We start from the raw sequence: 22,778 nt of genomic DNA on the forward strand, positions 1-22,778 counted from the left end.
AAACAAGAATCAAGGAAAAAGAAAAAAAAAACAAAACCAACAAAAGAAAATAAGAAAAAATGTCTACCTCTAGGCATGTCTCTGCTGACACTGGTAAACAACGTAGACATATGGAGTCCAGATCTGTGTTAATTAATCCCAGAAAGCCTACATCTTTAGTGTCACTGAAGTTCCATCTGGTTTCTGGCTTTGAGGCCGAAACCATATTTGTTCAGTCTGCAACACTCCATGTACCTTCTGGCATGAACTTGACTCCCTGCTGGCTTGAACTCTGTTCCTTGACCTCCTGCCATCTTGAACTCTGTCATGCCTCACCCTGACACTGGAGCTGCTAGATGGAATGAATGGATAGCTGCTCTGGGTTCCAGGCCCAGTTGGCCCCTCTCTGAAATGGTTACTGGCTAATCGCCCTCTCCCGGGGTACCTGTGAACCTGAATGACTCACCAGTCACGGTCATCTTCTGTGTCCACTGTTCCATTCCACTATGTGTTTCTCCATGGAGGCCGGTTGATCTCCAGTAGTCACTGGGTGTCTAAAGATTCAAGCCTCCCCTCCCACACAGAGTCAGTGTTCAGGGAGAAAGTGCTGTTTGTCATCTCCGTATTCTTCTTTGAAGTCTGTCTCTTCACTCTCTTGTAGACCTCAATTTTCACTTTAGATCCTTGCTGGATCCCTAGGAACCACTTCCATCCTTCTCTTTCTCACATTGCTATAGTCCAACATCTGGACACCAAATCTTGGAGAGACTGTTTTTCTGCTGTTCACCAGGATGCCAGCTAAATTGTCTATTTTCTATCAAGGTGTTAATTTTTTCTTACAAATTGATAAGTGCATTCATGTTTCTTAAGTCTCACTGGTCAGAATCAAGACAAAAGAGTTGGCAATATAGAATACACTTTTAATTGAGACAATTTAATATTGGTGCTAAGGACAAATAATATATATACAGATTTAGATAAAAATATTGATTCTAATATTGTTCATAATAGTAAACAATCATGAGTCTTCTAAATGTATGACAATAAAAGTGCATAAGTATAAAATGTGTTAATATTTATAATTTATAAAGTGCTCATACATACTTGTATGTTTATAGAATATCTGGAATAATCCACCAGAAACTGATATGATTGCTTCAAGCAAGGATCCTGAGAGGTTGAAAGTGCAGGGTTGAAATGTATGAAAATTTGTACTTTTTGAATTATTTTATCATATATATATATTACCTTTCTTAAAAATATATACCTGAAATTAATGATCAGCAGTTTGGAATTGTGTTTGTGGTAACTTGATTCATTCAGGGCTACTCATCCATTCAAAACAATACCTACTCTAAATAAATGTTGATGTGAAAATGTGTTTATAATATTTTATGACATGAAAAAAAAAGCAAAGAGAGGGTTGTGGAGAGGGTTGGGATGTGGTTTAGTGCTAAAGCTTTTGCCTTGTATGTAGCATGGCCCTTTGTTTGAGCCCCAGCACCACAAAATAAAATTACTGTGGACAACCCAGGTGTCATACATGTAATCTCAGCTACTCAAAAGACTGAGGCAGGAGGACCATGAATTTGAGTCCAGCCTGTCACCACTTAAGAGAACCTACTCAAAATAGCATACTCAAGGCCTGAGTTCAATCCCTAGGTCCCGTCAAAAAACTGTGAACTATGAATCCCCTTTTAAGTTATGTGTAAAATATATGTGAACAAACCCATTATAAAAGTTCTGAAAGGATACTTAACTAAGAATTAAAGCCCAGGTAATAGAAGATCTCCCTTCCCCCACTGCCAAAATAGAAAAAAAAATGGTTACTTATTTTAAAACACTGTGTTTGTATCCATCTTGAGATTTTTTTCTGCCTCCACTGATTTTAGTACAGGTGTTTGCTTGGGTGCAGAATAAGCATAAGTGGTATTAATCCATGTCATGATTGTACCATTTTCACTGTAGATGGTTTGTGTTTGAATCAAAGACCTCTAGTTAATTTTTTTTTTCTATCGGTACTGGGGATCGAACTCACGACCGCCTGCTTGCAAGGCAGATGCTTATGCCACTGAGCTAAATCCCCAGCCCCAGACCTCTAGTTAATTAAGGATCACTGTATACTGTCTAAATTTGAACAGCTTTAAGTTAAATGGAATTAATATGCAACAGTAGTCAGTGAAGTCTTAAGCTGGAAATGTGTATATTATTTTTGTGAAATATTTGGTGGGGGCATTTAATTGTTAATGAAATGAGGGGGTACCTTAGTGTGTGTCCATCCTTAGGGAACTATGCCTAGGGAATTAATCATTATAAATGAATTGGCAAAGATTGGGGGAAATCTGCACAAAATTAAATATAGTATTAGTATGACTTATAGAAAGCTTAGTTGATTTTCAGTATGCCCTTTCAGGTGTTTGCAGAAATAGATTAATGATCAAACATCTCCTGTATACAGGAGTATTAACCAGTTTATGTTATTTAACTTAAGAGCTAAGTGCTTATTAAGTCATTCAGCTATTTGAATGGAACTTGTGCTTTAACCTTTGAGGCATAATAAATCTGGGTCAGCAGACCCATCCCTTACTTTTCTACTGTTAATTTTTACTTTAGTGTTATATAGCTGACTGGGCTGTGCATCTCAGTATCTTTCCCTGAAGGATACAGGAAACAATCTATGTATTTACCCAGTTGGTACGATGAACAGAAAAGAGTATGCACATAATACAAAAGTGTCAAAACAGGATTTGGACCCACCTTTATGCTTCTAACTGGCTTTGTGTATGCTTTCCTGAGCATCACAGAGAGTCAAGGAGACCCACATCAATCCAGAATTTCAAAACAAAAAGTTTTCTTTTGATTCAGTACCATGGCACTTGAAAAACCAGATTTATAGGTTTTGGAGGAGGTCAAAAGTGAATCATCAGATTACTCATACATGGATGATGAAGATGATCCATTTTAGTGAAATACATGCTTTCATAACAGAAGAGTGGTGTGGGTGTATGATGATGATGACGATGACAACTTTGATCTTGGCCATGTGAGCCAAAGATCCTGTGACAGTGAAATGAAGCAAGAATCGACTGATAGAGATATGGGGAATGCAGACCTCTTGGTTTAGATGAGGAAGAAAACAGCAATGCGAGTATATATTTTAGTAGTTGAAATGTTGCATATTTTACTAGTGAAATGTTGCAAAATGGTCACACAACCAAATAGAATGATCCAGTGTTAGAACTAGGTCTGAAAGTATAGTGAAGATCTCAGCAGTAATGAAATCTGTTGGACAGAATGCCAGAATTGCCATTCAGTGTTGGAAATTGTAAAAGACAAAATGCTACACAATGTTGTGAAATACACAAAGGCTGAAATTCAAATGAAACAGTCTATCTGCACCAGTAGCCATATTCAAAAGAGTATTATGACTCCACTAGCAGAACTGAAAGCATTCAAAGGTCTACTATAATTAGAATGGGCTTCTCGTGGTGATAGCCTGAATGTAAAAAAAGACTAATGGGAAAAGCAGTGGGTCAAAATATGGCATAGAAACATTCAGGGAAGATGGCGGATCACTAAGCAGCAAAGTAAAAAGCCTCTCCTACAGCAACAGCCCAGATGCCAGAATATCACATTCTGGAGAAGACGGGATGGAAGGAGTTGGATCCTCTTGAACCAGAAAGAAGCTAAAGTGAAAAAAGAAAAGAAAAGAAAAACTTGGACAGAAGGTGGTAGCCAGATGTGCTCTTACTGGAGCTGGTCCCACTGTGTGTGAAGCGCCACTGGAATCTGAAGTTTGGGGTTGGCAAGCCCGAGGGCTTTGGCAGGAGGACACAGTCACAGAGGGGAGCTCGCAGTGAGTGAGGAGGACTCAGTACTCCCACAGGAGTGGGCAATTGGCTAGGTGCCATTTTGGAGTGGGGCAGCAGAAACATGGAACCAGAACTGCAGCTGGCTTCATTCAGCCACTCCTAGTGCTGAACAGATTGGTGAGAATTGCTTGGGCTGAGTCCCACGCCTGTGTGGAATCCAATAGCCAAGGCCAAGGTTTCCCAAAAGCTATCCCTAACTGGCCCTGACCAAGTGGCACACACTAACATGGTTAAGACTTCCAGTGGTTGACCAGCTCAGAAGGGAAGGGCCAGTCTACACCCCCCCATCTTGCTTGTACTCCAGAGGTCACCAGCAGATTGGGGAGGGCAGCAATCCCTAGACCCAGCATGCTTCAAAGTAATTATAACCAATACAGAAATGCTGGGGACCTCACTATCCACTTGTCTGGATGTAACCAGAAATATGACGAAGAAGAAACAAAAGGCAGTCTCCAGCCCCCAACCCAAGCAGTACTGGCCCAGGTGAAGTAAACATAGAAGAGATCAGGAGTTGCACACCAGTAGTTTCTGAAGAAATGGCATCTGACATAAAGAAATATCTTTGTGACATTATAAAAGAACTTAAATATTAATACAAGTGAAGGAAGATATAAGAAAAATAATAAAACAAATGCTAAGCACCTCTCAAGACACAGATGGAAGAATAGAGGTGCATAGAAAAAGTAGGGAAACCTTCAATGAAGAATATTAAAAAATTTAGAATACATGAAACATTCAAAGAAATTACCAGGAAATTAAAAATTCCATTGAAAGCTGGCAAAACTGCTTGAAAGAAACTAAAGATACTCTATAAAACCTTGAAGACAGGTTTGCAACATGTGATTGTGAAAAGAAAGATCTCTTAAGAATTAACAAGGAATCAGGAAGTAACAATACAAAGGCTAGAAGACGACAAGAGGATCTATAAATTAAGAATAAAAAATTTGACTGAAGAAGCAGGGGTAAACACAAATGAAATAAAAAGTCTATTTACAGAAATAATTAAAGAAAACTTCCCAAGCATAGAAAAAGGAAATGATATCCAGATATGAGGCATACAGAACTCCAGCCAGCTATAACCAAAATAGACATACACCCACACGTATAATAATCAAGATTCCAGAAATTCAGCACAAGAATAGAATTTTAAAAGCTGTCAGAGAAAAGAAACAGATCACCTATAAAGGAAAACCTATCAGAATCAAGACAGACTTCTTGACACAAACCATCAAATCAAGAAGAGCTTGGAGTGAAGTAGTCCAAGCCCTGAAAGAAAATAACCTCCAACCCAGATTGATGTGCCCTGTAAAACTACCTCTCAAAATTAATGGAGAAACAAGATGCTTCCACAACAAAGAGGAACTGGAGGAGTTGGTGACCACCAATTCAACCCTACAAAAAATACTGAAGGACATTCTAGAGAGAGAGAAAAGACCATGGTTTCAGGAAGAGCAGCAGAAGGGGCTCACTGAATGGGGCAGACATTGGAATGAAGGGGAAAAGTAGACAACCAACGACAGAAAAATAGGATGGCAGAGATGAGGTGTAGAAGGTTGGCCATAATTGCTAACAAGGATAGCCTTGTACACTAATAAAAAGAAACACAAGCAGAGTGGATCGGGAGATGGGGTCCATCAAGATGCTCTATGTAAGTAATATAACCTGAAAGAGGCTTTACGGACTGGAAATCAAAGATGAGAAAATAATGCTCTAGGTGACAGGGAACCAGAAAAAGGGGAGGGGGGAGCTCGCCCTTCAGCTGCAGATTGGTTGGAAAGACATAACATTTTTTTTTTTTTTTTGAGACAGGGTCTCGCTATGCAGTTCAGGCTGGCCTTGAGCTCACTTTGTAGCCCAGGTTGGTCTCGAACTCGCAATGATCCTCCTGCCTCAGCCTCGCGAGTGCTGGGATTACAGGCGTGAGCCACCACGCCCACTTGACATAACACTTTTATACAATGGAGAACTACTCAGCTATAAGGAAGGAAATCCTTGAGGCTCTTGTAGGTAAATGGATACAACTTGAGACCAGTTCAGAACCATCTAGATAAATAGCAGGTGCCTCCTAATCTAGAAACTAAAGGAGTTAGTGGGATAAAAAATGCACAATGTACCCTGTGAAAGTGAAATCTTGTATCTTGAGATCTTGAGAATTGTATAGTACAATCTTTGAATTTCAGAAAGATGCAACATTGGCCTTTTATATGGTGAAGAAAAGCAAACTGGTACTGTTGATGTCAACATTTCACCACGATGGAAATATTGACAGGGAAAGCTTCACAGAACAGAAGCCTGAGATGGAAACTTTCTATAATAAAACTGAACATGGAGTAGATATTGTTGATGAGTTATGCAACAATTATAATATCACTTGAAACACAAAGCATTGGCTAATGGTTGTGTTTTACTTAATCCTAAACTTGTGTGGCCTAAATAGTTTGATAGTTCATAAAGAAAATAACAAGGGCAAAATATCACAGAGAAATTTCCTTAGAGGATTGGGACTAGAGCTCATAAGAAATCATTTATAGCGGAAGAAAACCAAAAAGTTTCTGCCCAGGGAACTAATGCAAAAGAAATTGTGGAGCACACTGGTGAGCTGACAGGTGAACAGGTAGGTGCAGTGTTGTAGTCAGGGTTTACAAGGGAATAGATTTAATCAAAACAGATTTTTTTCTCCAATCAGACTTTATTAGTACATTTTAGATCTACATAATGATCACATTCATCATAAAGAATTTGTACCTGTACATTATAACTTGTTTCTTTTTTTCCCCATTTCCCTATGTTTCCTTCACTTCTTTTCTCTTCCCCTTTTACAAAAGCTTTGTTTCCATTTTTTCTCTTTCTTTTCTCATTTTTTAAAAATTTCCCTTCTTGGCTGGGGATATAGCTCAGCAGCACAGTGCCTGCCTGGCAAGCACAAGGTCCTAAGTTCGATTCCTGGTACCAAAAAAAAAAAAAACATAAAAAAATTTTCCATTCTTTCCTTTCCCCTTTCCCATCCTTATTCCCTTCTCCATTTGGACATTTTCTTTCTGTTTCACAATTCCTATTAGACATTTTAGTCACTCTTTACACTTTTTTCTCATACTAGACAAAAAATTCAGTATTTTCATGTGTGCAGGACACCTAAATCATAGGATTATTCTACAGTATTCACCCAAAAAGTCAAATGTAGAAGAGTGCAAGAGATTTGTCCATACACTGGTGACCCACAGAATCCAGTTGAGGGCCTGGATCCCACGAGTCCAGGGAGACCTAGAGTCCACAACGTCATGTGCAAGTCTGCATCAAGGATCTGCACTAGGAAGGCCCAAAGGCTAGTCATGGAAGCCAAAAAGTCTTTGCCTGTGTGATGAAGGATTTGTGTCAGCAGGGTGAGCAATCTGCACTGGAGGCAGGATGCAGTGCTCAAAGCAAGGACCAAAGCTTTCCGGAAAAGAATCACAGCCATCCTCAGCGACAGTGAGGACCTGAGCTCCTCCAGTGATGAAAATGGCTGCGTTCATATCAGGAAAACCAATGTGACAAGCTTCTCCAGGAGAGACAGCAGCATACCATATTCCCCTTCAGTTTCCCTTTTATGTTACTGGCAAACATCCTCAGGTGGGCCTTCCACACCCAGAACCATGCTGACTCAGTACTGCTCGGTGTTATAAGTTGATCACTAGTTAATCCACCACATCCTGTATCACAGACTTATTACAGGAAACAGGACACCAGGAGAACAAAAAAGATATCAACTGTGCCTGTCAAGAAAGTATACCAGTGTAAGTGATACTTGTATATGAAACATGCAGGCTGTCGTTGGTGAAGAGTGCCTTGGGTATTACAGTTGAAGCAAAGCTTATTTCTGTGGTGGACTTTTGTTTTTATATTGCAGTCAGATAAGGGTTTTTTTGATGGTATTTTTTTAGGTTTTATAAGCAAGTAAACAAATGATACAAAAATGTTGATGTCTACTCTAAGCACTCATTACATATTTCATATTTTTATTTATTGACATCTTTTTTCTCTGCTCGGTACATGTTGTACAATATAATAGGAAGTTCCTGACAAAACTGGAAAAGAAGTGACAAGACTGCCACATAGGAAAGGAAAGCTCAGCATATGTGCTATCAGTGTAAGCAAGACATATGTGTCGCACATGCAGTTGTCACATGTGAAGACTGCCGTGGGTGTGACAGTTGATGGAAAGTTATTTTTGTGGTACAGTTCTATTGGTGTTTTTATTTAGGAATTTCTTTTCTTTTCTTTTTGGTTTCACTATGCAGGTCACAGTAGGCTTGAACTCACTTTATAGCCCAGGTTGACCTCAAAGTTGCAGTGACCTTCCTGCCTCAGCCTCCTGAGTGCTGGGATTACAGGTATGCACCACCATTCCCAGCAGGAATTTATTTCTGATGTTATCTTTTATGGTTTGTAAGGAAGTACACAGCAGATGTGGAAATGTTGATGTCTATTCTAAATGTACAATACGTACTTAGTTTAGCAATTTAATTTATTGATATTTTATGTTCCTGTTAACTACACACTGTATAATAAGAACCTCATGGCAAAACAGCAAGACTACTGAGATGTCAAGTATGTCCTACAAAAAGGCCAGGGAAGTAAGACATGTGCTGTCAGTGTGAGTAGTATGTGTGTATGGAATTTGCTGCTGTCGTGTATCCACACTGCCTTAGGTGTGATAATTGAAGTAAAGATTATTTTTTGTAGTGTGCTATTGGTATTTTCATTGTAGTTCATATGAAAATTTATTTCTGATGTTCTTTTTTACACTTTGTACACCAAAAACCAATTGATGATAAAAACTTTGATATTCTTTTATAAACAATCAATAAATATTAAAGAATTAATACTTTTATGATATTTTTTCCTGTTAAGTACTCATTAATACAATAAAACTCATAAAATTATAATTCATCAATAGAAATGTTCTAAAGAACGTGTCACAGACCCATGTTTGTGTACCTTGTTGACAAAATCAGTCTTATACTGATTATGAGAAAGAACTTTTTGTTTTACATATGTATATCCTTTTATTTCATATATATGCATATTTATTTTTTGTTGGTTCATGGCAGGTTTTTTTTTGTCCTAGGAATCAAACTCAGGACCTTGCACTTGCCAGGCACATACTGTGCTGCTGAGCTATATCCTCAGCCATTTTTGGTTTGTTTTGTAGTACCGAGGATTAAACCCAGGGCTTCTCATGTGTTTGGCAAAGGATCTGACAACTACAACTCCCCCCGCCCCAGCCTATTTTAAATATGTATACATTTTTTAAGAGTAAGAATACATATTGGAAAATAGGAATTGGGGTATAGGATAGCTTCTGAGAGACAGAAGGAGTCCCTAATGAGTTGCCCTATTTAAAATAATGTTTTACTTTTATTTATCTTTTTGAGACAGGTCCTTGTCATGTAGTTTAGGCTGACCTAGGACACCTTATTTGGCCTAGAGTGACCTGAAATTCATGATCCTTACACTTCAGCTTTTTAATTACTAGGATTTCAGGCATGTTTCACCTTGCTTGGCTTTTAATTTTTTTTTTATTTTATATGTTTAAGGAGTTAAACAGGATGTTTGCATATGTGTAATGAATGATTATTGTCCAATTAACATGTTACCTCACAATTACCTTTTTTGTGGTAACAACGAGTTTTTGATGTGATTGAATTTTTATTAACCTCAAAAATATTTTTATTGACCATTTAAGTTAAAAGAAAATATCCTTTATGTGAGTAAAAGTTGAGTTTTAATGTAAGTGTATCATTGTATAAAAGCTGAATTTTAAAAGATATATATGCTCTTTTGTTTATTTTTAAAAATTCATTTTTCATACTATGTTTCCAAAGGTACATTTCCTAGATAAAGAAACAAAGTATACTTTATAAATCACAATGTTATTTTTAAATAGAACTGTCTGTGACTAATACTTTAAGATCATTAAAAGAGGGATTGACCTCCACTGAGCCAGGGAATTAATGTTGTTTATTTGATAAGTAGAGAAAGACTTCTACTATTCAGCTAGTAATAAGCAAAGAAAATATAAAAATAGATTTTAAGTTATGGTGATTTTTTTTTGGTTAGCATATACGAAGTTTTCATGTTACTGTAAACATTTAAAATTCATGAAAAATTTTATGAATACTGTCATTATTTATAACAAGGTTTTTTAAAAAATATGTAACCAGTTTCTTTTTTTTTCTTTTTTGTCTTTTTTCCTTTTTATCAGTACCGGGGATCGAACTCAGGACTGCCTGCTTGCAAGGCAGGCGCTTATGCCGCTGAGCTAAATCTCCAGCCCCATTTATAACAAGGTTTAACAGATTACCTAGGCTGACCTGAAACTCTGGGGCTTAAATGATCCTCCTGCCTCAGCCCCCTAAATAGTTGGGACCATAGGTACACACTGTTGTGCCCAGCTGAATACTGTATTTGGAATGTGACTTCAATGCAGGCTTTTTTAAAATCACTAATTACATTGGCTGGTGAGCACATATTTATTCAGTCACATTTCCTAGGAACATTGGCATGTTAACAATTTAGTATTCACAGTGCTTACAAGAGTCCAGGGGAGGTGGTAGGTGGAGTATGGGATAAAAATCATTGACCTAACAGAAGTAGTTCAACATTCATTGTTTTGTCTAACAGTCATTGAGTTCTGTTATATGCTCAACATTGCAGTAGGCATTGGGATTACAAATGTAATAAGATGTAACTGTTGCCATAAGGGACCTTCATTCTGACAAAGGTATGTGCCTATACTATGTTCATAGATATGAAGATACAAACATGCCAAAATTATCCAGTGTTGAGCCATCAGAAAACTCTGTAGAGGATATATCAGGGTACAAAGAATGGTCATTTCTTCTAGAGTTTTGAGAGGCAGAATGGTAAAAATGTCAGGTTAAATTTTTAAAATATGCATTTTCTGACTTTTAAGTCAGAAATGTCTTTAATTATATATTTCTACCAGCATGGTCATAATGGAGTAAAAAGTAGAAGAGCTATATTCTTAGTATTTTAAACATCATTATATTGGTAAGTACATCACACCAATCTCTGCCTGTATCTTTATGTAGCTGTTTTTCTTGTGATCTCTGTCTCTCTTCTCTTAGAAGGATACCAGCTATATTGGATTGGGGCCCACTTTAATGGCTTTATCTTAACTTTTGATTGTATATGCAAAGGTCCCGTTTCCAAATAAGGTCACAGTTAAGTGATTTGTTTTACAGCATTATTTTAACTTTTAAAACAGAGATAGTATTCTTGTCAGTCATTTTAAATAAATTAGTATTAATCTTTAGAATAAAAATTACTGTCTTGAAGACTATGTAGGGGAATAGCTTAGTGCTAGAGTGAGTGTATGAAGCTGATGATCCGCAGCACCAAAAAAGTTACTTTCTTTAGTGCCTGCCACTAATATAAAAACTTCTTGTTTACCTTTCCTATCTGTCTTTTATTTGGTGATAAGTGAAACTCATGGTTTAAAACCAGTAATTATTGACTCACAAATACCTCATTTTTGGAATTGGAGATCAAATTGAGGTCCTCTGGCAGTTTGGGGAAGTGATCTATCACTGAGCTACCCATTCTCAGCCCTCTTCACTATTTTATTTTGAAACAGGATCTTGCTGTCTTGCCTAAGATAGCCTTGAACTCCTAGCCTTAAAGGAACCTCTTGTCTCTGCTTCCTAAGTAGCTGGGGTTATAAATGTGTGCTATTGCACGAATTTTAAATTATTTAAAACTTCATTTCAGGTAATCACACTTTAATAGGAAGTTTAGTACTGAAATACATTTCCAAGTAGTATTCTGATATTAAGTTATACATAAAGTTTCTCCACATGGACTTTTTTTCTACTTAACATTAGAAAGTTTTTAAAAATTCATTAATCCAAACTATTTGAGTCCCTTGTTTCTTCATAATTTTAATAGCATACCACTGCTATAAAAGTATTTATACTAGCTGTACCAGAAAATAATAGCTTTGGGAGCATCAGATGTAGTGATGCATGCCTATAATCCCATCACTCTGGGAGGCTGAGGCAGGAGCATGGCAAGCCTAAGCTGTGCAATTTAGAAACTGAGAACCTGTCTCTAAATAAAAAGAAAAAAGAAAAGTCAGAATGTGGCTGAGTGCAAAGCCCCTGGGTTCCCAGTGCTGCAAAACAAAAGCAAAAAACCAAAAAAATACTTTTTTTTTGCTTTACGAGGAATAACCAAGAGACCATACAGACGTATGCTTTCTAAATTTCTACATGTAAGCATACTATATTAATTCTATGTTATATAATGATAAATACCAAAGAAATCAGGCAAAGAATCAAAGTAACTTTATACATTTGAAGTAGACATATGAGAAATAAATAACATAATATAACTTTACCTATGAATGGTAAAATACTGTTTCTCCTAAAGTTTAGGCAATGTTGCTAGAATATACTATTAAAGAAAATTCAATAGGGTCAGGGGTGCAACTCTCTCTGTAGAGCACTTGCGTAACATACACAAGGCCCTGAGTTTGATTCCTAGTATTTTTTTTTCAGCTGTGACTCCAGACAGGATCCAAAGAGGAGTGTCAGTCTCTTCTCTGGGTTTTATGGAGGGTTCCTGTACCCTTCTGTGTTAGCTTCTTAAATCACTGTATCAACCTTAAAAGAGCACAGGAAAGTGTGATGATTCCTAGTATTAGTGGAGGGAAAAACCATATAATTTTGTGTAAAAAGGTTCATAAGTTTGTCATGTTTATAAAATCTTTTAATCTTGGTACAATTTATATTCAAAACATTCATACTACAGGAATACATCAAAAGACAAAGCCCACCAGCATACATACAGAATGCTTCTTGAGAGATTGAGGATAAAGGCAAACAGAAATTAGAGTATCTTATATTATCCGAGGCAGTGAAATTAACTGCTTTTTAAAATGAAAGTTGTACGTATGTGGAATTATTTTATAAATTTATAAGCGTTAGCATTGTCCTGGTTACTTTCACTATTCTCTCGTTGATTGGACAAACTACCTGATACCCAAATGAAGGAAGGAAAGGTTTGTTTATCTTGCAGTTTTTGGAGGTTTCAGTCCATAATCAATTGGTTTCAAGGCAGGGTGGCATGACGCTGGGGCAATACTTCAAGGCAGCAGCCAGAGAAAAGGGAAGAAAAACAAGGCTGCCTTATATTGTATGCAGGCTACTCCTCCTCCCAGGGCAGGTGTAACACTCAAAAACATCTTGCCTTCCTTGCACAGGATGAGGATATTTAAAAAATAAGAACCCTGGCTCCCTGCTGAGTCTCTCAGTTAAATTTGTAAACTGCTCAAGTTGACACAGTGTATCGACCATAACAAGCATAAACACCAATGTTCAGTATTTCATAAAATAGCCAATTTGGGCTGTGTGTGGCAGTGTACACCTGAAATCTCAACACGTGGGAGACTGAGGCAGGAGTATTGCCATGCGTATGAGGCCAGACTGGGCTACTTAATAAATTCAAGGCCTGGTTGAACCACATGCCTTAAAGAGAACAAATAACAACAAAGAAACCCTAGGCAATCGGTTTGGTTTTCGTAACATTAGAAAAATGCATTTCAGAAGGTGATTTGTACAATGAGCAATGGAAGAACTACGTTAAGAAATATATTGGGAAGAGAAGAGCTAAGGTTTTCAGTATCAAAAGTGATAAAACTTTTTCACATTAGAATTTAAAGAATGTAGTTAAAAATTAACTTGATTCTGTGAAACAGGTTAAATATATAACTACTTCAAACAGAAACGACTTAGTTTTTTCACCTAATTCTGAAAATGTGCTGTATGTTATATTTTCCAAACCAAAAGCACGTAATTTCACTAGCAAAGGCCTTTTGTTTTAGACTTCAAACCACTATTTTAATATTTTGGCAGTTTTATTGAAATGTATCTCAAAACATCATAAAAATCATTTAAAACAATGCATACAGAGGTCGGGATGTGACTGTGTGCTACACATATGTTTAGTATGGATAAACCCTTAGGTTTGAGCCTCAACACCACAAAAGTAAAACATTTAAAATTAAAACATGGGCTGGCAATCTAGCTTAGCTTTCACAAGCACCCGCCTGGCAAGCACAAGGTCATGAGATCAGTCCCCACTACCAAAAAAAAAAAATATTAAAAAGATAAAATTAAAACATACATACAAGTCAGTGATTTTTAATGCAAGATATTCAGAATTGTGCAACCATCACCACAGTCTAACTTTAAGGCATTTTTGTTACTCTCAAAAAAACCCAATAACCATTGGCTGTCATTCCCTAGTCCTCCCTCTCCACCCAAAGCAATCACTAATCTACTTTCTGTTTCAATTTATTTTAATAACATTTTAAGGCTGCAATATTATTCTTAAGCTTATGCTAGGTTATTGACCAGAGGTTTAAAAACTTCTTTTTAAAAATTTTATTTTTATTAATATATGTCTGTAGTGTATAATGATTTCATTTCTCATCAGGAGTTGGTACACGTGCATAATATATCTTAATTCTTTTTACATCTTTCCCTCTCCTAAAAGCTCTTAAAAAGTAGCCAAATTTGCAAGTCCGTATTATACCCTTGCTCTGAAGACACTCAGCCATAGTTTATGTTATGACTGTTTCGTCTTCTGAAAGTATTTGATCTAGAGAATGTATTTAAAGTTACATGTTTTGCACCATTTGCTAAGTAAGCTGTCTTAATTAGAAGGAATGAGACTGTTCTTTCTAAACTCAACTGAGTTTGTTCTGTGTTGAGGAATTCAGGCTTTCAGTTGTAAGAACGGCTTTAGCAGTGGTACAGTCTTCAATAGTAATGTCATCTTCATCGCTGTCTTCTTTTGGCTCAGTTTGGTTCAGTTTGCTGTAAGTAGCCAAAGAGGCTGTTATCTGTACATTGGCTGGAGCTACTAGAAACTGTTCCCAGCAATTTTTCTCCCTGATTTGCTGGTCTCATAGATAATGGCAAGGTTGTTGCTGTTTGTGATCAGTTACTTGACAGAGATGCTTTAACTTCTGTGCCATTAACTTTTAAAATCTTACAAACATTTAATAATCACAGGTTCCAATTAATTAAATATTACCTTCCAGATCTTGTCCAGAAGTGTGTTTTTAATGGGGTAGCGTCTTGCATATGCCCAACTTTATATCCTTTTTCCCCATTCAGATAACCTTTATTTTACATGTTTGAGAAACTTAATAATGAAAAACTGAGAGAAATGAAAACTTTTGTATTGTCTGCACATATGAAGTCGGTGGATTTTCTTTCTTTTTTTTTTTTGTCTTTTTCCTTTTTATCGGTACCGGGGATCGAACTCACGACTGCCTGCTTGCAAGGCAGGCACTTATGCTGCTGAGCTAAATCCCCAGCCCCTAAGCTGGTGGATTTTCTATGTACTTGTCTCTACCTGCTCCCCACTTCTCACTTTTTCCCTAGATTAGTAGTCAGCTCCTTCTCCTAGGCATTTGCCCTTGATTTTCTTCACACAGCTGACTAGATTAACGTGCGTGTGTGTATACATATTTTTAAACCCTTCTAACATGTTGCCATCTTAAACTCTTCTAAACCCCTCATACAAACATGACTGTTGCTTACTGATCTTTTTGATGCTACCATTGTTGGCTTCCCTAGTGCTGTTTTTCCTGAACATTGTTCCCCTCAAGATTCCAGACAGGTGTCTACCCTCATGGCAAGTCTTTCTTTGACATCTTTGTTTATTCCTGCCTTCCCGCCTTACATCTTATCTTGTAGAAATCCTGAATATGCTTTCATAGAGAAGCCTTACATTAGCTCAGCATACTTTATTGCACTTCGATCTCTTCACATTCCAAAGCCTTTTTATCACCTTCCTCAATGACCACACCACATCTTTGTCTGTATTCACAATTCAATGCTCTATCTATACTTATTCTTTACAATATCTTCTCTCTACCTTTATTTCACTTGAATTGTTATATTTTTGAGTCATCTTTCTCCATTTGATTTTTTTTCTTAGTACAGGGGCTTAAACCCAGAGCCTTGTACATAGTAGGTAAATATTCTACCACTAGACTACACATCTAGCCCTTTTTATTTTATCTTTCACAAAGTTGCCCAGGCTTCTCTTGAACTCTTGATCTTCCTACATCCAGTTGCTAGGATTAACAGATGTATGCCACTATGTTTGTCTGTCTTTGACTTTTTAACTCTGTGGTAATTCTGCTTTCCCATGTTTTTCCAAAACCTCAAATTCTGATAATGTATATATGATGTTCACTTTTATACTTCTGGAAAAATAAACTACTTTGCAAAAACAGTGGAATCTAAACTATTAGCATTAAAATAACTGTTGTAGTCAGGGTTTGCTAGGGAATAGATTTAATGCAGGGTACATAATTTATAAGATTTTGTAATATTCATCCAAAAATTCAAATGCAGCAAAGTATAAGAGATCTGTCTACATAATGGAGACCCAAAGAATGCAGCCAAGGGCCTTGATTCCATGGCAGTGTTTTACATGAGTCTGACTAAAGACCTAGAGACCATGGCAATGTCTTCTTCCATAAGTCTAGCTGAAAGCCTAGAGCCCACTGAAATGTCTCATGCAAGTCTATATCAAGGATCTGCACTGGGAAGGCCCAAAGGTCAGTGGTAGAAGTTAGAAAATCTGTGTCAATGGGGTGAAGGGTCTATGCCAGCAGGCTGAGGAATCTGTACTGGAGCCAGGAAACAATGCTCAAAGTAAGGACCAGAGCTTCCCTAAAAAGAACCGCAGCTATCCTCAGTGACAGTGAGGACCTGTGCTCCTCCAACAATGAGAACAGCTGAGATCATATCAGGAAAGCTTGCGCGATACACTTCTCTAGGTAAATCAACAGTATACTATCTTCCCCTCCAGTTCTTTTTTTATGCTGCCAGTCACAATTCTCAGGTGGGCCTTCCATACCCAACGTCACACTCACTTAGTTCAGCTGGATGTTACAAAGTGACTATTAGTTAATCTACCACAGTAGCCCTAACTCCTGAGCAGATGAGGTCTTTTCTTGAAAGCCTCAAATACAGATTCTTCTAGTACTGCTATTGAATGGACGTTAGTATCCTCTTAAATGGATGACTGTTTGGAGTTCACAAAATATCCATTGAAATTAAAATGGATGTTTGACTTGCACATCTATTTTGATTGGTCCAAGAAATAAAACGACTTCAAAGAGCATAATTTCCATGTGTTTTTGATTATGTTGAGCATTGATTCTTCAGGATAATTATAGACTTAAAAATGTTTAGTACTTGCAGGCTACTGTCTGATAACTGCGCAGGCGTAAGAAGGGCCATCTTTTCCAAAGACCTGGCAAGATGGCAGAAGAAGCAAACCCTCTGCAAGTTTACTACTGCAGAGTAGACCTCAGCCAGCTTCTGGACATTTGCTTGGAACAACTGATGCAGCTATGCAGCACATACCATCCGTGGTGGCTGAACCATGGCCTGCAGCAGAAGCAGCACTTGCTGCTGAAGTGCCAACACCAAGGCTAAGAAGGGGGCACTGCCCATGGAGAAGCTGAGGTGGTGAAGACACACTTTCAGGACCTAATCATCCTGTTGGAGATGGTGGGCAGGCATCTACAATGGCAAGACCTTCAACCATGTGTAGATCAAGACTGAAATGATCAGCCACTATTTAGGTGAGTTCATCACCTATGATCCTGTGAAACATCGCTGACCTAGCATCTGGGCCATCCATTCTAAATGCTTCATCCCCCTCAAGTACCCTCCTGGCCAGTAAAGGTACCAATAAAGGCCCCCCTCCAGAGAAAAAATTTAGCCATCTAGTCCATGTTGAAGTCTGTTAGTAATAGGAGAAACTCAACTTGCAAGGCAGCATGTGATAGTTAACTGGTTGTGTCAACTTCAGTAAGAAATGCTCAACTAAATTAATTGGATCAGCATAGTTCTGAGTGTAAGATAGAGATTTACTGAAGACAGAAGACCCATCCTGGCTGTAAGTGGCAACATCTGATAGACTTACTACTTAAATGGAATAAAAGGGAAACAAAAAAGAAGGCTCATTTCCGTTTCTTCGAAGGAGCTCCAGTCTTCATCTTCACCTTGAGCGTCATTTCTTGGGTTCCAGTACAGACTTTTCAGCTTTCTGGTACAGATCCTTCAGCCTTCCATTGCAAACCCTTTGGCTTCCTGATGTGTACTCACACGGAACATAAAGTGACCTTAGAAAACCAGTCAAATAGATAGGATGACCTGTTTTGTAGACTGCAGTCAGTCTCTTTTCTTCAGCCACCCCAGTCATTGCTCAATGGGCTGATGAACAGAGTGTCCATCATGGCGGAGATGGAGGTTATGCGTGGACTCAGCAACACAGAGTCCACTTACCAAGGCTGATCTGGCTACAGCCACTGATGAATGCCAGATATCCCAGCAGAGAAGACCAATACTAAGTCTCCAATATGGCATCATTCCTTGGAGTGATCAGTCTGCAACCTGGAGGCAGATTGATTATATTGGACCACTTCCACCATGGAAAAGAGAGCATTTTATCCTTACTGGCATAGACACTTATTCTGGATATGAATTTGCCTCCCCTGTATGTAATGCTCCTGCCAAAACTACCTTCTGAGTGCTGTATCCACCATTATGGAATTCCACATAGCATTGTCTCTAACAAAGCAGCACATTTTACAGCCAAAGAAGTGAGGCACAGTGGTCTCATGCTTATGGAATTCAGTCATCTTACCATATTCCTCACTATAGAGGAGTGGCTGGATTGATAGAAAGGTGGAATAGTCTTTCAAAGACACAGTTACAGTGCCAGCTAGGTGGCAATAGCTTGCAGGGGTGGGGCAAGGTTCTTCAAAAGGCTGTATATGCTTTGAATAAGCATCTACTATATGGTACTGTGTCTCCTATATCTAGGATTTACGGGTCCAGGAATCAAGGGGTAGAGTTGGGAATGGTACCCTCATGATCCACTAACAAAATTTCTGCTTCCTGTCCTTATGACCTTATACTGTGCTGACTTAGAAATCTTAGTACCAGAGGGGAAAAGACTTACACCAGGAAGCACGACAATAATACCATGGAACTGGAAGCTAAGACTTCTTCCAGGTCATTTTGATATCCCAGTACCTCTGAAGAAGCAAGGTAAAAAGGAAGTTACAGTGTTGGCAAGGCTGATTGACACAGCCTATCAAGGGGAAATTGGGCTATTACTCCACAATGGAGGAAATGAAGAATGTACTTGTAGTGCAGGTGATCCCTTAGTGAACCTCTTCCTCGTGTTAACTATGCTCTGTTATTAAAATCAGTGGAAAAGTACAACAGGCAGGGTGACAAATGGTCCAGACCTTCAGGAATGAAGATTGAGGTGATTGCACCAAGACCTGCTAAAGGCCAAGGGAATATAAAATGGCTATTGGAAAAAAAGTAGGTCTAAATACCAGCTATGACCCTGCAATCAGTTATAGAAATGAGGACGGTAGTAATTCTCTCCTAATATGCTTCTTGTAGTATGTTGATAAAGACAATATTGGTTAAGTATTGCTAAACCTGTGTTACAGTGTTCAAGTTATGAAATGTTAGGAGTAAGCATCATCCAAAGAAAACTGCTGGGGTGGGGAGGATTCATATGCTTCTGTTTGTATGCAAGATATTTGTCACTTTTGTATTTGGAGACTGGTTTAAGGAAATGTGTCTGGTGGTCAAGTTGATAAAGGGTGGGTTATAATGGTTAACTAATTGTGTCAATTTGAGTAAGAAATGCCCAGCTAAATTCATTGTTATCAGCATAGTTCTGGGTGTGGCTGATGGGATTTTCTAGAGAGAAGACCCACCCGGTGTCAGCAACCAATAAGCTTGCCACCTGAATGAAATAAAAAGGAAACAAGGTAGGCTCACTTTTGTTTTTCAGAGGAGCTCCACCTTCACTTTGGGTGTCATCTTCAGCCTCCAGCGCAAACCCTTCAGCCTTCCATTGTAGACATTTGGCCCATTGATGCAGACTCACATGGGATCTTAGTGAGTTCCAGGCCTTCGACTAGATCCTTGGAATCTCTAGTCCACAGCCCTTTTGCACTTCTCTGTATTCGACTCTGTGGGTAGCCATTGTAAATCAGTTTTGTAAGTTCTTATACACTGTGTTTGTGTATCTTGCATGAAATCTGTTTTTGTAGTAAGCACTGACTGATACACAACCCAGTGCATTTTATACTGCCACTTACTATTGTAAAGTTTATCCTTGTATTGGGTTAAAGTGTACTTGGTATAATTATACTTGCTGGCCTTAATTCTTCCTTCATGTTACATAGAATTTGGCTCCCTTTTCCCCAGAGTAGCCTTTTAGATATCTTACTAATATTTATTCTATCCCTTCTACCTTTTGCCTCACAAATTTTTCTCCCTTTGAGATAAGCATCCTCACCTCTTCTGACTCTTCCTGTGATATCATTTTCATTATCCTGATTGCTAAAAACGTTAAATTTTGTTGTCTCTTCTAAAATGTCTTTGGAACTAAAAATAATATTCAGGATGTATCTGAATTGGATCTGGATGTTGCACATCTGATCACTAATGTAGTCTGAATTTGCTATACATTTTTTTGATGTGGTGTGTGTTTTTAAGATAAGATTTTGTTTTGTAGTCCAGGCTGGCCTTGAACTTGCTGTGTTGCCCAGAATGACCAACTCAGCCTCCCAAGTTCTAGTATTACAGGCATGCACCACCATACCCTAGCAATTGCTATAAAGTTGTGTTTTTGTTGTTTTGTTTTTTGGCAGCAATGTAATGTTGGCTCATAATAAATTAATAGTTAACTAAAATTCCAAGGTTTTTAGTCTGGAAGTTTGCCTTTACATGATTTTATTACAGACCAAATCTCCTAGTTCCTTAGTAATAGTTTTTTAAAAACCACAATATAAAACTTTACATTTGCTCCTATTAAATTTTATCTCACTATAAGTGTATGGTGGCCCATGCCTATAATCCCAGCATTCAGGAGGGTATGGCAGGAGGATCACCCATTACAAGTTCAAGGCCAGCCTGAACTGCATTGCAAAACCCTGTCAAAAAACAAAAAAAAAATTTATTCTTGTAGCCTGTAAGCCAGCCTTGGTTTGTTTGAATCTTGGTTTTTGTTCTCCAGTTCAACAAAGGGCTTTGAAGTTAATGTCAGAATGTTTTGACATCTGGCAAATGATAATCAAAAGTCATAGAGAGACTATTTTTTAAAAATTTAATATATATATATGTATAACTCAGTTATTATGGTATTTATATGAATTATTACCACTGTAAATTGACAAACCAAGAAATTCTGAAGTTCATTGCCAGCTTACAAGAGAGAAGCCTTGTGATGATTGTTACGCAAAGAGAGGTGATGTTCTATAGGTATTTTGCCAACATAATGTTGAAAGATCTGGATCATTCCTTAAGAAATCAATGACCATATGGAGCAGAGACAAAGTCACTGTGATCATTCTTTTTTTAAAAATATATTTTTACGGGGGCTGGAGGTTTAGCTCAGCGGCATAAGCGCCTGCCTTGGAAGCAGGCAGTCGTGAGTTCGATTCCCGGTACCGATAAAAACGAAAAAGACAAAAAAAATACATTTTTACTTTTAGTTGACATAGAATAATATGTAATATTTATAGGGTACAGTGTCATATTTCATTGCATGTATACAATCCATTATATCAGATCAAAATTATTGACATATCAGACCTCAGATACTTGTTTTTCTTTGTATTAGGAACATTCAAAATCTTATCTAGTAGCCATTTTGAAATACTTAGCTAGTGGTTTTCAATCATATTCATTCCCCTATGTAGTAGAACATTCAAAGTTACTCCTGGCAAAATGTACATCTATGCCCATTGACCATCTTATCATCATCTCCCGACACACACAAACCACTATTTGGTGCTGTACTCATGATATTGATGTTTTAGCTTTTACCCATGAGAAAATACAGTATTTGCCTTTCTGTGCCTGACTTATTACACTTTATGTAATGTCTTCCAGTTCTATCCATATTGCTGCAAATGACAGAATTTCTTTTTATGTCTGAAAGATATTTCATTTTGTATATATACCACGTTTTCTTTATTCCTTCATCCAGCAATGGATAGGTTGATTCTATATTTTGGCTGTTGTGAACAGTGCTATAGTAAAATGTGCAAATGTAGATATCTCTTCAACGTACTGACTTTAGTTCCTTTGGTTATAACTCAGGATTGTTAAATCCTATTCCCAGGGGTTTTTTTGGTTGTTGTTGTTTTTGTTTTTGGTACTAGGGATTGAACTCATGACCTCATGCTTGCCAGGCAGGTGCTTACATTGCTAAGCTAAAATCCTGGCTCCCTGTTTGCCAGTGTTTAGAGGAACCTCCATGCTATTTTCCATGTCTGTACTTTTTACAGTTCCATCAGTAGTGTATCAGAGTTTCCCTTTCTTTACATCTTCACCAGAATTTGTTGGTTTTTGTAGCAATAAAATAGCTATCCTAACAAGCGTGAGATGGTATCTCATTGTGGTTTTGATTTGCATTCCCTAATGATTAGTGATGTTGAACATTTTTTAATAATGCTTGTTGTTTGTTGGGGACCTGGTCAGATCTCCGATTGCCTGTATCAAGAGTACAATGAGAGGAATAAAATAAGAAAGAAGGGCTCGAGATTTAGCTCAGCGGCATAAGCACCTGCCTGGCAAGCACAAGGTTGTGAGTTCATCCCTGGTATCCAAAAAAAAAAAAAAAAAAACCAACAACAACAGAGACAAATTTGATAATGCACGATGAGTAACTGAGAAGTTGATGCCTCCAGATGGACCAAGAGAGCAACACCCCAAGACAGCCACTATTTATTTGGTATATACAGTGATAGGCACGACTGACAGAAGACTCAGAGGTCTATGACTCAATTTG

At 37.8% G+C, this 22,778-nt stretch overlaps 1 protein-coding gene and 1 non-coding gene across 6 annotated transcripts in view; one reads left to right on the forward strand and one right to left on the reverse strand.

Annotated features, from left to right (window-relative positions):
• The window catches only part of Xiap (X-linked inhibitor of apoptosis), a 57,774-nt gene that overhangs the window by 17,925 nt on the left and 17,071 nt on the right, over nt 1-22,778 (forward strand). For 2 of the 5 annotated variants that reach the window (XM_063246364.1, XM_063246363.1), the window contains exon 2: nt 8,129-8,221. The exons of the other annotated variants lie outside the window; for them this stretch is intronic. The gene's annotated coding sequence lies outside the window, so the exon portion shown is untranslated. The remainder of the gene's footprint in view (nt 1-8,128; nt 8,222-22,778) is intronic. 5 annotated transcript variants of the gene reach the window in all.
• LOC111755583 (small nucleolar RNA SNORA26) lies at nt 12,411-12,530 on the reverse strand. Its single transcript, XR_002790135.1, has one exon. It is a non-coding gene; the product is annotated as a small nucleolar RNA SNORA26 (small nucleolar RNA).

The sequence above is a fragment of the Cavia porcellus genome, unplaced genomic scaffold, assembly GCF_034190915.1.
Source record: "Cavia porcellus strain 051 isolate PalLab524CR breed Dunkin Hartley unplaced genomic scaffold, mCavPor4.1 scaffold_3, whole genome shotgun sequence".
In the NCBI taxonomy this organism is placed as follows: domain Eukaryota; kingdom Metazoa; phylum Chordata; class Mammalia; order Rodentia; family Caviidae; genus Cavia; species Cavia porcellus.